This window comes from Triticum urartu, chromosome 4 (genome assembly GCF_003073215.2).
Source record: "Triticum urartu cultivar G1812 chromosome 4, Tu2.1, whole genome shotgun sequence".
In the NCBI taxonomy this organism is placed as follows: Eukaryota; Viridiplantae; Streptophyta; class Magnoliopsida; order Poales; family Poaceae; genus Triticum; species Triticum urartu.
The window spans coordinates 201,540,027-201,555,031 of NC_053025.1; positions in this window are offsets into that span (position 1 = coordinate 201,540,027).

Sequence of the window (15,005 nt, forward strand, 5' to 3'; positions counted from 1 at the left end):
ACGAAGTCCAAATGGCATGAAACTTGACAGGCGGTCTACCGGTAGTAAACCAAGGACGCATGACAAGTCTCGGTCCAATCCGAAAACGTTCAACACCAGCACACGAAAAGAGGTAGAAAGGGACACCGGAGGACATAAGAGCGCTGGAATGCAAAACGGACAACGGGGAAAAAGCTCAGATGCATGAGACGAACACGTATGCAAATGCAATGCACATGATGACATGCCATGATATGCATGAAAAAGACAAAAGCACACGAAGGCAAAAACCCAACAACGAGGAAATATCATAACTTAGAGCCGGAAACGGCAAGAGTTGGAATACAAATAAGGTAGGTTACATCCGGGGTGTTACAACACTCCACCATTACGAAAGGATCTCGTCCCAAGATCTAGGACTGGAAAAACTCCGGGTACTCAGAACAGAGGTGATCCTCGCGTTCCCAGGTGGCTTCACGGTTAGAATGATGTGACCACTTGACTTTGAGGAATTTGATAGACTTGTTGCGAGTCTTGCGCTCAGTTTCTTCAAGAATAGCAACTGGGTGCTCACGATAAGAAAGGTCTTCTTGGAGATCAATGTCTTCGAAGTTGACGGTGCGGTGTGGAGTCTTGAAGCACTTGCGGAGTTGAGAGACATGAAACACGTCGTGCACGTTTGCAAAGTTGGATGGAAGCTCAAGTTGATAGGTGAGATCGCCTCTCTTGCTGATGATCTTGAAAGGACCCACGTATCTAGGGGCAAGCTTCCCTTTGATACCGAAGCGACGAGTACCTTTCATTGGAGAGACACGGAGGTAGACATGGTCTCCGATCTCGAAAGCCAAGTCACGATGCTTACTATCATATTAACTCTTCTGGAGCGATTGCGCGACTTTGAGATTATCACGAATGACTTTGCACATTTCTTCTACCTCTATGATCAAGTCATTTCCAAGAAGTTGACGTTCACCAGCCTCTGACAAGTTAAGAGGAGTACGACACTTCCTGCCATAGAGTATCTCGAACGGGGCCTTGCCCGAACTCGCTTGGAAGATGTTGTTGTGGGAGAACTAGGCATATGGAAGACAATCTTCCCACTTCATACTGAAAGAGATGACACAAGTCCTGAGCATATCTTCAAGAATCTGATTTACTCGCTTGACTTGGCCACTAGTTTGAGGATGAAAAGCTGTGCTGAAACGGATGTTGGTGCCCATGGCCTTCTAAAAAGATTCCCAGAACTTAGAGGTGAAGATGCTGCCATGATCTGAAGATATCAACTGCGGAATGCCATGTAGAGAGACAATCCGGGAGGTATATAGCTCTGCCAATTGAGCTGATGTGATAGATTCTTTGATAGGAAGAAAAATGAGCCACTTTAGTGAGTTTGTCGATGACAATGAAGATAGCATCATTGCCACGCTTGGACTTTGGAATGGAAAGAGGTTGGAGGAGACCAGCTGGTCGTTGGTGTTCTACCTTCACTCTTCTGCAGACATCACATTCATTCACGAACTGAGCAATTTCGCGCTTCATTCGAGTCCACCAATACGACTGCTTGAGGTCATGGTACATCTTTGTACTTCCAAGGTGGATAGAGAGGAGTGAATTGTGAGCCTCGTTCATAATGACTTTACGAAGGTCACCTTTAGGCACAACAATGCGATCCTCGAAGAATAGAGTATCCTTGTCATCAAGGCGATAGCACTTGTAGTTAGGTTGACTCTTAGCAATCCCAATCTTCACCTTCTTCACCATAGCATCAAGAAGTTGAGCCTCACGAATCTGATCTTCCAAAGTAGGAGAGACTTGGAGGTTTGCCAGAAATCCTTGAGGAACAACTTGAAGGTTGAATTTGCGGAAAGCTTCACAAAGCTCGGGTTGGTAAGGTTTGAGAATCAGACTATTGCAGTAAGCCTTCCTGCTCAATCCATCAGCAATTACATTGGCCTCGCATGGAGTATATTCGATACTTGGATTATACTCTTGAATCATTTCGACCTAACGAGTCTGCCTGAGGTTGAGGTTAGGCTGAGTGAAGATGAATTCCCACCTATGAAACTCCCAAACCTTTCCGGTTATGCAATCAGGTGTTGGGGATATAGGGGAAGCATAATATCTCACCCAAAGCTAGCAAATCCTACATCGAGCTGTATCCATCCTTCAACACATAACCAAGAAACTTTCGGAAATCATTTACCTCAACCTTCGAAAAGCATCCGTTATACGAGTTATGGAAATACTCCCGAACTCCCGCCCCAGTACTGGGTGGCGTCGAGGTTATGTCACCAACAACTCCATAAAAAGAGATTTTTGATGTCGGCGAAACTCAGGTATTCCAGAACTGCAGCGAGAAAATTGTGACGACAATACCTCGGAGCTCAACTCCCCGGGACACTGCCACAACCCCTAAATGTCAGGAGGCACCAAGAACAATGTTCTCGTCACAAAACCATTGGAACGATTCCAAGTTACCCGCGTGATCCTAAAACAAAATTTAGTGAAATTTGAGAAGAGAAGAGTCAAAACTCTATGTCAGGATGCCTCACCAGAGCGATGAAGGGACTGAGGAGTAAAAAGAAGTCCTACTCTCCGATATATATAATCCTAAATGACTCAAAACATTTTTTTTTCTAGACTCAACAACGCTAGAAATTCGATCAAGCAGGGGGCTCCTAAGGTCGGGGAAGGCTCTGATTACCAACTTGTAACGCCCTCGATGCGGCTATATCTCCCACGTGTCGAAGCACGACTTAGAGGCATAACCGCATTGCAAGCAATGTTGCAAGTGAGGTAATCTTCACAACAACCCATGTAAATAAATAAAGGGAAAGGTACATAGTTGGCTTACACTCGCCATGTCACACAAATACATAAATAAGTCATTACATTCCTCCAATACACTCAAGGTCCGACTACGGAACCAAAAATAAAGATCAACCCCCAAATGCGACAAAGTCCCCGATCGCCCCAACTGGGCACCACTACTGATCATCTGGGAAGGACACGTAGTAACGACGGGATTCTTCATCAAACTCCCACTTGAGCTCAGTCGCATCACCTGGAGCGGTCTCATCGATCCCTGCATCTGGTTTTGGAAGTAATCTGTGAGTCATGGGGACTCAACAATCTCACACCCTCGCGATCAAGACTATTTAAGCTTATAGGTAAGGTAAAGGTATGATGTGGAGCTGCAGCAAGCGACTAGCATATTTGGTGGCTAACATGTGCGCAAAAGAAAGCGAGAAGAGAGGGCAAAGGCACGGTCGAACAACTATGATCTAGAAGTGATCCTAGAACAACCTACTTCAAGCATTACTCCAACACCGTGTTCACTTCCCGGACTCCGCCGAGAAGAGACCATCACGGTTACCCACGCGGTTGGTGCATTTTAATTAAGTTAAGTTTCAGGTTATCTACAACCGGACAATAACAAATTCCCATCTGCCCATAACCGCAGGCACGACTTTCGAAAGTTCAAATCCCTGCAGGGGAGTCCCAACTTAGCCCATCACAAGCTTTCATGGTCAACGAAGGATATTCCTTCTCCCAAGATAATCCGATCGGACTTGGCATCCCGGTTACAAGACATCTCGACAATGGTAAAACAAGTTCAGCAACACCACCCGAATGTGCCGACAAATCCCGATAGGAGCTGCACATATCTCGTTCTCAGGGCACACCGGATTGTCCAAACTTCCGGTAGGCCAGCTCAGAGTTGCCCCTAGTGGCCACCGGCGGCTGACAAGGTGGACCAACACTCAGAGGAGCACTGGCCCGGGGGTTTAAAATAAAGATGACCCTTGAGTCCGCGGAACCCAAGGGAAAAAGAGGCTAGGTGGCGAATGGTAAAACCAATGTTGGGCATGGCTGGAGGAGTTTTATTCAAGGCGAACTGTCAAGGGGTTCCCATTATAACCCAACCGTGTAAGGAACGCAAAATCCGGGAACATAACACCGATATGATGGAAACTAGGGCGGCAAGAGTGGAACAAAACACCAGGCATAAGGACGAGCCTTCCACCCTTTACCAAGTATATAGGTGCATTAAGATAAACAAGATAATATGGTGATATCCCAACAATAAACATGTTCCAACAAGGAACGATCTCCAATCTTCACCTGCAACTAGCAACGCTATAAGAGGGGCTGAGCAAAGCGGTAACATAGCCAAACAACGGTTTGCTAGGACATGGTGGGTTAGAGGTTTGACATGGCAATTGGGGAGGCATGATAAGCAATTGGTAGGTATCGTAGCATATGCATAGCAAAAGAGCGAGCATCTAGCAAGCAAAGATAGATGTGATTTCGAGGGTATGGTCATCTTGCCTGCAAAGTTCTGAGAGTCGACTTGATCCTCGTAAGCGTAACCAACGGGCTCCTCGATCACGTACTCGTCTCCCGGCTCTACCCAAGCAAGAACAACAAGCAAAAGGGAACACAATCAACCACGTGCAATGCTCATGCAATATGATGCAAACATGGTTTGATATGCGGGATGCGATATGTGATGCATATGCATGATTTGGAAAGGAATGATTGAACCTGGCCTCAACTTGGGAATCCAAGAGTTCCACTGGAAAGGGGAGTTTATTTCGGTCGAAATCGATATAAAGATCACCGGAATCGGAAGCACGGTTTGGAAAAAGCAAGCAAAACAAATATGGCACCGGTCTGCGATAAACAGCAAGTAGCCTTCTAAATGCATCAAGATAAATAAGCTACTGCACTCAAACATGGCAACAAAATACATGGCAGGGATCCACTCATGATTCTTGACAAAAGATGAACACTGAGCTACGGCTAATGCACTCAATAGTAAGATCAAACAAGCATGGCAAAAGTGCAAAAGATAACAGGTTTCAGACTTAGTGAAATTAACAGCAAGTCAGGAATTTATCATCAGGAAGCAATATTTAGAGCATGAAAACTACAAGCTACAGGACAAATCATGGCAAAGCAAGGCATGGCATGAAGATACTCAAAGCATACAACAAAAGTCCCTTAGTGACCATGAGCCAAAAGGGATCAGAAAATACAATTGCAAGCATGTGAACATAGCAAAAATATAAACAGATTCAGACTTAGTGAAAATCTGGAGCATGGCAAAACAGATAACGAGTAGGCATGTTTATGAGCTCGATGCCCTCACTACGAGGCATTTCCTGACAAACTAAGCATACACCCAGCAAATAGACATGGCATATAATCTAGATATGGCAAGAACAACAACATAGCATGCACAGATCAACAACAAGAAGCTCGACAAAATTGCTAAACATGTTAACAATCTGCCAAGAACATTTTATAGCAAAAGTAGAGCTCGATTAACTCAAGCTAGGGTGCTCCATAATTGCAAACAAAGACATGGATGGATAGAGCACAACAATATCTACAAAACATCCTTACTGATCATGCTCAAAAGAGGCACGGATCACTAGGAAACAACATGAACATATGGCATAAAAATAACGACAGAGCAACGACTTGGTGAAATTCTAAGTCCCTGAAATCAGCATCATTGAGTAAGCTACTTTGCATGCTTGTGCTAGTCACCACAAAGATCAAAAAAATACATAGCATACACCCATGTAAAGATAACATGGCATTCTTCAAAACACATGTAGGGCTCAGGATCATAGGATGCCCACATTAATCATGGCAAAAATGACAAAAGTGCATTTGCTGAAACAGATCTGAAACTATCATCATATAGCCCTCTTCCAACAACATTTCGGGCATCAACATGAGCTCAAATGAAAATGATGCAGTGAGATGAAATGATGTACTCATCGAGACGAACATTCTTATATGCTACACGCACGAATCGGAACCACGATGAGGAAGTTATGATGCGTCAAAGTATGCAAAATATCTAGGGTTTGGGGAAAAAAAGTCAACCGAAACTTCTCAGATCCAGATCTGGCGCGGATTACGAGGTTCGTCGGCACCGAAGTTACTGTTCACCGGCAATCGGGACGCGGTTGCCGGAGCTGTCGCGGGGCATCGGAGTAGAGGGACTGGCCGGAAGGTTCGCCGGAGTGGGGGAGGAGGAGGTCGCCGGTGCGGGCGCGCGGCGTCGGGCGCCGGGAACTGCGGGCGAGGTTCGCCGGCGTCGGCGGCCGGAGTTGGCGCCTGTGGCGGAGCTGGGCGGCGAAGGGGAGACGGCGGGTGGCGGAGGCGCGGCCTCGGGCGGCGCCTGCTCCCAGGTGGCGGGGCGCGGGCGATGGGCCTCGGGAGCCTGGAGCGGGCTTCCTGGGCCGGCGGCGGGAGGAGTTCAGTGGCGCCATGTGGCGGAAGCCAATAGGGCCCAGGCGGCGGCGGCGGCTTGTCCGGCCGGATTCGTACATGTCTGGCGCGACCCGAGGGAAATTTTAGGGGTAGGGGGAGAGGAGACCCGGGATTTTCGTGGAGGGATCTATTTATAGAGGTAGAGGGAGCTAGGAAGCTCCAAATGAGGTGAGGTTTGCGGCCGTGTGATCGTGATCGAACGGCCTAGGTGATGGAGAAGGTTTAGGTGGGTTTTGGGCCACTTTGGAGGGGTGTTGGGCTGCAACACACATGAGGCCTTTTCGGTCCCTCGGTTAACCGTTGGAGTATCAAACGAAGTCCAAATGGCACGAAACTTGACAGGCGGTCTACCGGTAGTAAACCAAGGCCGCATGACAAGTCTCGGTCCAATCCAAAAACTTTTAACACCTCCACACGAAAAGGGGTAGAAAGGGACACCGGAGGACATAGGAGCGCCGGAATGCAAAATGGACAACGGGGAAAAAGCTCGGATGCATGAGACGAACATGTATGCAAATGCAATGCACATGATGACATGACATGAGATGCATGAGAAAGACAAAATCACATGAAGGAAAAAACCCAACAACAAGGAAATATCATAACTTAGAGCCGGAAATGGCAAGAGTTGGAATACAAATAAGGTAGGTTACATCCGGGGTGTTACAGCGGGCGAAGGCCATGCGCGTGCCCTCGATGCAGGCCGACCTCTTGACGATGTCTAGCCGAGGGCAGGCACCTACCAGCCGCTTCACGAGTCCGAAGTAGCTGATGGGTATAACTTTGGCAGCCCACAACCGGATTATTAAATCCTTCATGGCCAGTTCGGCCACCCTATGCAGCTTGGCTAGCTGTCTTAGCTGCTCGGTGAAGGGCACTGGATGCTCTGGCGCAAGGTATTGCAACCAGAACAACTTCTCCGTTGAGCTCCCTTCTTCGGCTCGGAAGAACTCCACAACATCAGACACACTGCGCGGCAGATCTGCAAATGCCCCCGGAGAACTCCGAATCCGGGTTAGCAGGAAATACTTCTTCTTCACATACTTGCTTTGCATACTAAACACCTTACCCGACGCGATCTTCTTGGCCTCTCGGATCTCCTGGAGGGCACCCTGGGCTTCAACCCGGGCTGCATCCGTGCTTTGGCAAGCCTTGGCAAGTTCGGTCTCTCGAGTCGAAACATCGCACTCCAAGGTCTCACACTTCTTCACAGCATCCTAGAGCTCTTGCTGGACCTCGTTAAGCCTGGGCTTAAGCTTCTAACGAGTGGCCTGCTCCTTGACAGCTCTCCCCTCGGCTTCGGCCAGGGCCTTTTTAAGGGCCTCGACCTCGGTCGTTTCTCCTACACATATAATGACACTACGGTCAATATACATCATCTATTCTTTCCGAATATATAGCGAGTGATTACATACCTTGCTGGTCTTCTAGCTGCTTCCTCGCTTGGCCGAGGTCCTTGTCGGCCCGCTCCAGTCTCTGCATTAGTCCGGAGACTTCAGCAGTGTGTGAGGTCGCGGCCAGCAACGACGCCTACTTATTCACATAAGACACATTTAGTTTGTTTCCTGTGAAATTTAATTGATCCTCTGTCTGGCTTTTCTTTCCGAACACCGGACAGTGTCTCAGGGGCTACTGTCTATATTGGGATTTTCCCTTTTGCGCCGCTTACCTCAAAACCTCTTAGCAGGCCGCTGCAGGCTTCGGTCAGTCCATCCTTGATGGACCGAACCTTCTCAATCACCATACCCATAAGGATACGGTGTTCTTCCACAATGGAAGCGCCTCGTAGCGCTTCCAGTAGATTATCCGACGCCTCTGGTTGGACAGAGGTCACCAGTGGGAAGGGCACACCTCTGGTTGGACAGAGGTCACCGACAGGACCGACACACCTCCTTCACTTGAAGGAGGCTGTTTGTCGGATTTCGGAGCCGTATGGGTCTCCGGATCCATGCTCGGATGGGGGCCGAATTGAGCATGGCCCCCATCGCCAGTCTCCATGGGGGTCTGTTCCCCCATGTGTCTGGCGGCCGAGGTTTCACCCTCTGGCGCCACCATGACGGCCTCATGAAACTCTCCCTGGCCTGGGAAAGTCCTTTGGGACAGCACCTCGTCGTCTCCCTTGGCCTTGGGAGAGTAAGCGGCCAGCGGTGACTCGCTGGCCATCACCTTTGAATCCAACGAGCCTTTTGACGAGGATCGCTGGGAGCTGTCATGGGCCGGATTGCAATAACATGATTAACCATATTAATACCATAAAGTGGAGGGGTCGGATAAATGGACGCGTGCGGGTTCTTAGTACTCATAATGCGGCCAGGGGCTTATTCCGGGGGCATCGCTCCGGACTGCTGTCGGTGTCCCACGCGGAGTTATCTGCGAGAGGGCCTTTCCCCCTCATTGGCGCCTCCGCCTCCAGATTTGTGGAGGCCGCCCTCTTCTTCCTCCCCCCATCAGGGGGAGAGTTGCTCTCCTCCTCCTCCTCCTCCTCATCTTCAGCGGCAGAGGAGTGGGTCCTGTCTTCGGACGTCACGTCCGAAGCGCCCTTGCGGCGGGGTCCACTCTGGACCCCCTTGGCCTTCTTCTTGGCTTTCTTCTCCGACGCCTTATAGGGCGCCAGTACCAGCATCTTCACCAGGCACGAGATGATTGGTTCCTCGGGCAGGGGAGCCGGACACCGAATCCGCTCCGCTCTCTTCGTCCATAACTGAAATAATAAAGTTTAGATATCCTCCTTGAAACAAGCAAGTAGAGGATGCGTAAAAGGCTTACCTCGTTGGCGGAATGGGTAATGTCGTGCCCGCGGTCCGAGTCCATGGCTGGTGGAGTCTCGTTGCCTTTAAGGAGCAACTTCTTGGCATCTTCGTGAGTGGTTCCAAAGAGCCTTTCCAGAGTTTGGTGCTTCTTCGGATTGAATTCCCATAAAGGGCGGCTTCGGCTTTGGCATGGGAGATTCCGGCCAACTAGCATCACCTGGATTACATCGACGAGCTTAACGTTTTTATCCACCATGCTTTGAATGCATGTTTGCAGCGCTATCAGCTCGTCTGATGAAGACCAATTTTGACCTTTCTCAATCTAGGAGGTGAGCCGCATTGGAGCTCCGGAGTTGAATTCGGCGGCCACGGCCCAGGCGGCGCCACGGGGCTCTGTGATGCAGAACCACAGTTTCTGCCACTCCTTGACAATCTCCACAAAAGTACCCTTGGGCCATATGACATTGGGCAGCTTGCTCACCATGGCACCTCCGCACTCCACGTGCTGGCCATCCACTCCCTTTGGGTTCACATTGAAAATCTTGAGCCATAGTCCGAAGTGGGGTTGGATGCGGAAGAAGGCCTCACACACAACAATGAATGCCAAGATGTCGAGGAAAGAGTTTGGGGCTAGGTCATGGAAATCTAGCCTATAATAGAACATAAGCCCACGGACGAAAGGGTGGAGAGGAAACCCTAACCCATAGACGAAATGAGGGATGAACACCACCCTCTCGTTGGGATTCGTGTTGGGGACGATTTGCCCCTTTGCTGGAAGCCGGTGGGCGATTTCTTTCGCCAGATACCCGGCCTCCCGAAGCTTCATGATGTCCTTCTCCCTGAAGGAGGAGGCCATCCACTTTCCTTGACCTCTGGATCTGGACATGGCTGAGTGCTTCCTTGAGATGGAAAGAATGAGGACTTGGGTGCTGGAGCTTGAGAATGAAAGGACAGAGAAAGAGAGGAGGCGTGAGTGAAGAAAGGGAATCCTTATCTCCTTATAAAGGCAGTGAATATCGAACGCCTCCCCACTCACCCTAAAACCCTCCTATTCCCAAGGGATGTGCAAACGACACGATTGGATTACCCACGCCCGTATTGATGAGAATCCCGCAATAAGGGGACATGATCTCTGCTTTGACAAGATGTGCCAATGGAAACCGCATCTCGAAACATGGAACGACAGACAAAAACGGTTCGATATAATGACTGGACAGACGTGATGTCATCTTGCAAAAAGTTGTCAGCAGTTGGGACTTGTGAAATATTATACTCTGTACGGCTGTGTGTGTGGTACTTGTATTGCAGATCCGGACACGTTCATTATGTCCAAAGACTATCTTAGAGTATTCGGAAAAGGGAACCCGCCTTGCAATGTCGAAGACAATCTGCGCGCCGGACACCTCGGCATTGAAGCCTAGTTCAGGGGCTACTGAGGGAGTCCTTGACTAAGGGGTCCTCGGGCGTCCGACCTATTAGACATGGGCCGGACTAATGGGCTGTGAAGATACAAAGGCCGAAGACTCTACCCGTGTCCGGATGGGACTCTCCTGGGCGTGGAAGGCAAGCTTGGTGACCAAATATGAAGATTCCTTTCTCTGTAACGGACCTTATGTAACCCTAGATCCCTCCGGTGTCTATATAAACCGAAGGGCTAGCTCCGTGGACATATATCCTCATAATCATAGCAAGACAGGCTAGACTTTTAGGGTTTAGCCATTACGATCTCGTGGTAGATCAACTCTTTTAATACTCATATTCATCAAGATCAATCAAGCAGGAAGTAGGGTATTACCTCCATAGAGAGGGCCCGAACCTGGGTAAACATTGTGTCCCCCGTCTCCTGTTACCATTGACCTTAGACGCATAGTTCGGGACCCCCTACCTGAGATCCGTCGGTTTTGACACCGACAATTGACAAGACCACTAGTTTCAAGAAAAGGGCAAAGAGAAGAAGGGGAACTTCAAGAAGAATGGCAAGCAAGTTGCTGCTCAAGTGAAGAAGCCCAAGTCTGGACCTAAGCCTGAGACTAAGTGCTTCTACTGCAAAGGGACTGGTCACTAGAAGCAGAACTGCCCCAAGTATTTGGCGGATAAGAAGGATGACAAAGTGAACAAAGGTATATTTGATATACATGTTATTGATGTGTACTTTACTAGTCTTTATAGCAACCCCTCAGTATTTGATACTAGTTCAATTTCTAAGATTAGTAACTCGAAACGGGAGTTGCAGAGTGAACAGAGACTAGTTAAGGGTGAAGTTATGATGTGTGTTGGAAGTGGTTCCAAGATTGATATGATCATCATCGCACACTCCCTATACTTTCGGGATTAGTGTTGAACCTAAATAAATGTTATTTGGTGTTTGCGTTAAGCATGAATATGATTTGATCATGTTTATTGCAATACGGTTATTCATTTAAAGTCAGAGAATAATTGTTGTTCTGTTTACATGAATAAAGCCTTCAATGGTCATATACCCAAGGTGAATGGTTTATTGAATCTCGATCATAGTGATACACATATTCATAATATTGAAGCCAATAGATGCAAAGTAAATAATGATAGTGCAACTTATTTGTGGCACTGCCATTTAGGACATATTGGTGTAAAGCGCATGAAGAAAATCCATGCCGATGGGATTTTGAAATCACTTGATTATGTATGAGTTGATGCTTGCGAACCATGCCTCATGGGCAAGATGACTAAGACTCCGTTCTCCGGAACAGTGGAGCGAGCAACAGACTTGTTGGAAATAATACATATTGATGTATGTAGTCCGATGAGTGTTGAGGCTCGCGGCAGGTATCGTTATTTTCTGACCTTCATAGATGATTTGAGCAGATATGGGTATATCTACTTGATGAAACATAAATCTGAAACATTTAAAAAGTTCAAATAATTTCAGAGTGAAGTGGAAAATCATCATAACAAGAAAATAAAGTTTCTATGATTTGATGGTGGAGGTGAATATTTGCATTACGAGTTTGGTCTTCATTTGAAACAATGCAGAATAGTTTCGCAACTCATGCCACCTGGAACACCACAGCGTAATGGTGTGTCCGAACATCGTAACCGTACTTTATTAGATATGGTGCAATCTATGATGTCTCTTACCGATTTACCACTATCATTTTGGGGTTATGCATTAGAGATAGCTGCATCCATGTTAAAAAGGCACCATCTAAATCAATTGAGACGACACCATATGAACTGTGGTTTGGCAAGAAACCAAAGTTGTCGTTTCTTAAAGTTTGAGGTTGCGATGCTTATGTGAAAAAGTTCCATCCTGATAAACTCAAACCCAAAGCGGAGAAATGTGTCTTCATAGCCAAAGGAGACAGTTGGGGACACCTTCTATGACAGATCCGAGGGCAAGACTTTCGTTGCTAAGAATGGATCCTTTCTAGAGAAGGAGTTTCTCTCAAAAGAAGTGAGTGGGAGGAAAGTAGAACTTGATGAGGTAACTGTTCCTGCTCCCTTATTGGAAAGTAGTTCATCACAAAAATCTATTCCTATGACTCCTACACCAATTAGTGAGGAAGCTAATGATGATGATCATGTAACTTCAGATCAAGTTACTACTGAACCTCTTAGGTCAACCAGAGTGAGATCCGCACCAGATTGGTACAATAATCCTGTTTTGGAGGTCATGTTACTTGACCATGACGAACCTATGAACTACGAGGAAGTGATGATGAGCCTAGATTCCACGAAATTGCTTGATGCCATGAAATCTGAGATGGGATCCATGTATGAGAACAAAGTGTGGACTTTGGTTGACTTGCCCGATGATCGGCAAACCATAGAAAATAAATGGATCTTCAAGAGGAAGGCAGACGGTGATAGTAGTGTTACTATCTACAAAGCTAGACTTGTCGAATTTTTTTTGACAAAGTTCAAGGTGTTGACTACGATGAGATTTTCTTACAAGTAGCGATGCTTAAGTCTATCCGAATAATGTTAGCAAATTGCCACATTTTATGAAATCTGGCAAATGAATGTGAAAACTACATTCCTGAATGGATTTGTTAAATAAGAGTTATATATGATGCAACCAGAAGGTTTTGTCGATCCTAAAGGTGCTAACAAAATATGCAAGCTCCAGCGATCCATCTATGGACTGGTGCAAGCCTCTCGGAGTTGGAATATACGCTTTGATGAGTTGATTAAAGCATATAGTTTTATATAGACTTCCGGTGAAGCCTGTATTTACAAGAAACTGAGTGGGAGCACTACAACATTTTTGATAAGTGTATGTGAATGACATATTGTTGATCGGAAATAATGTAGAATTTTCTGGAAAGCATAAAGGAGTATTTGAAAGGAGTTTTTCAAAGAAAGACCTCGGTGAAGCTTCTTACATATTGAGCATTAAGATCTATTGAGATAGATCAAGACGCTTGATAAGTTTTTTTCATGAAGTACATACCTTGACAAGATTTTGAAGTAGTTCAAAATGGAACAATCAAAGAAAGAGTTCTTTCTTGTGTTACAAGGTGTGAAATTGAGTAAGACTCAAAGCCCGACCATGACAGAAGATAGAAAGGCAATGAAAGTCATTCCCTATGCCTCAGCCCTAGGTTCTATAAATTATGCATGTTGTGTATCAGATCTATTGTATACCCTACACTGAGTTTGGCAAGGGAGTACAATAGTGATCTAGGAGTAGATCACTGGACAGCGGTCAAAATTATCCTTAGTGGAATAAGGATATGTTTCTCGATTATGGAGGTGACAAAAGGTTCATCGTAAAGGGTTACGTCGATGCAAGTTTTGACACTGATCCAGATGACTCTAAGTCTCAATTCGGATACATATTGAAAGTGGGAGCAATTAGCTAGAGTAGCTCCATGCAGAGCATTGTTCACATAGAAATTTGCAAAATACATACAGATCTGAATATGTCAGACCCGTTGACTAAACTTCTCTCACAAGCAAAACATGATCACACCTTAGTACTCTTTGGGTGTTAATCATATGGCGATGTGAACTAAGATTACTGACTCTAGTAAACCCTTTGAGTGTTGGTCAAATGGCGATGTGAACTATGGGTGTTAATCACATGGTTATGTGAACTATTGGTGTTAAATCACATGGCGATGTTAACTAGATTACTAACTCTAGTGCAAGTGGGAGACTGAAGGAAATATGCCCTAGAGGCAATAATAAAGTTATTATTTATTTACTTATTTCATGATAAATGCTTATTATTCATTCTAGAATTGTATTAACCGGAAACTTAGTACATGTGTGGATACATAAACAAACAGAGTGTCACCAGTATGCCTCTACTTGACTAGCTCGTTGAATCAAAGATGGTTAAGTTTCCTAGCCATAGACATGAGTTGTCATTTGATTAACGGGATCACATCATTAGAGAATGATGTGATTGACTTGACCCATTCCGTTAGCTTAGTACTTGATCGTTTACTATATTGCTATTGCTTTCTTCATGACTTATACATGTTCCTATGACTATGAGATTATGCAACTCCCGGATATCGGAGGAACACTTTGTGTGCTACCAAACGTCACAACGTAATTGGGTGATTATAAAGGTCCTCTACAGGTGTCTCCGATGGTACTTGTTGAGTTGGCATAGATCGAGACTAGGAATTGTCACTCCGATTGTCGGAGAGGTATCTCTGGGCCCTCTCGGTAATGGACATCACTATAAGACTTGCAATCAATGTGACTAATTAGTTAGTTGCGGGATGATGCATTACGGAACAAGTAAAGAGACATGCTGGTAACGAGATTAAACTAGGTATTGAGATACCGACGATCGAATCTCGGGCAAGTAACATACCGATGACAAAGGGAACGACGTATGTTGTTATGCGGTTTGACCGATAAAGATCTTCGTATAATATGTAGGAACCAATATGACCATACATGTTCCGCTAGTGGTTATTGACCAGAAATGATTCTCGGTCATGTCTACATAGTTCCCGAACCCATAGGGTCCGCACGCTTAAC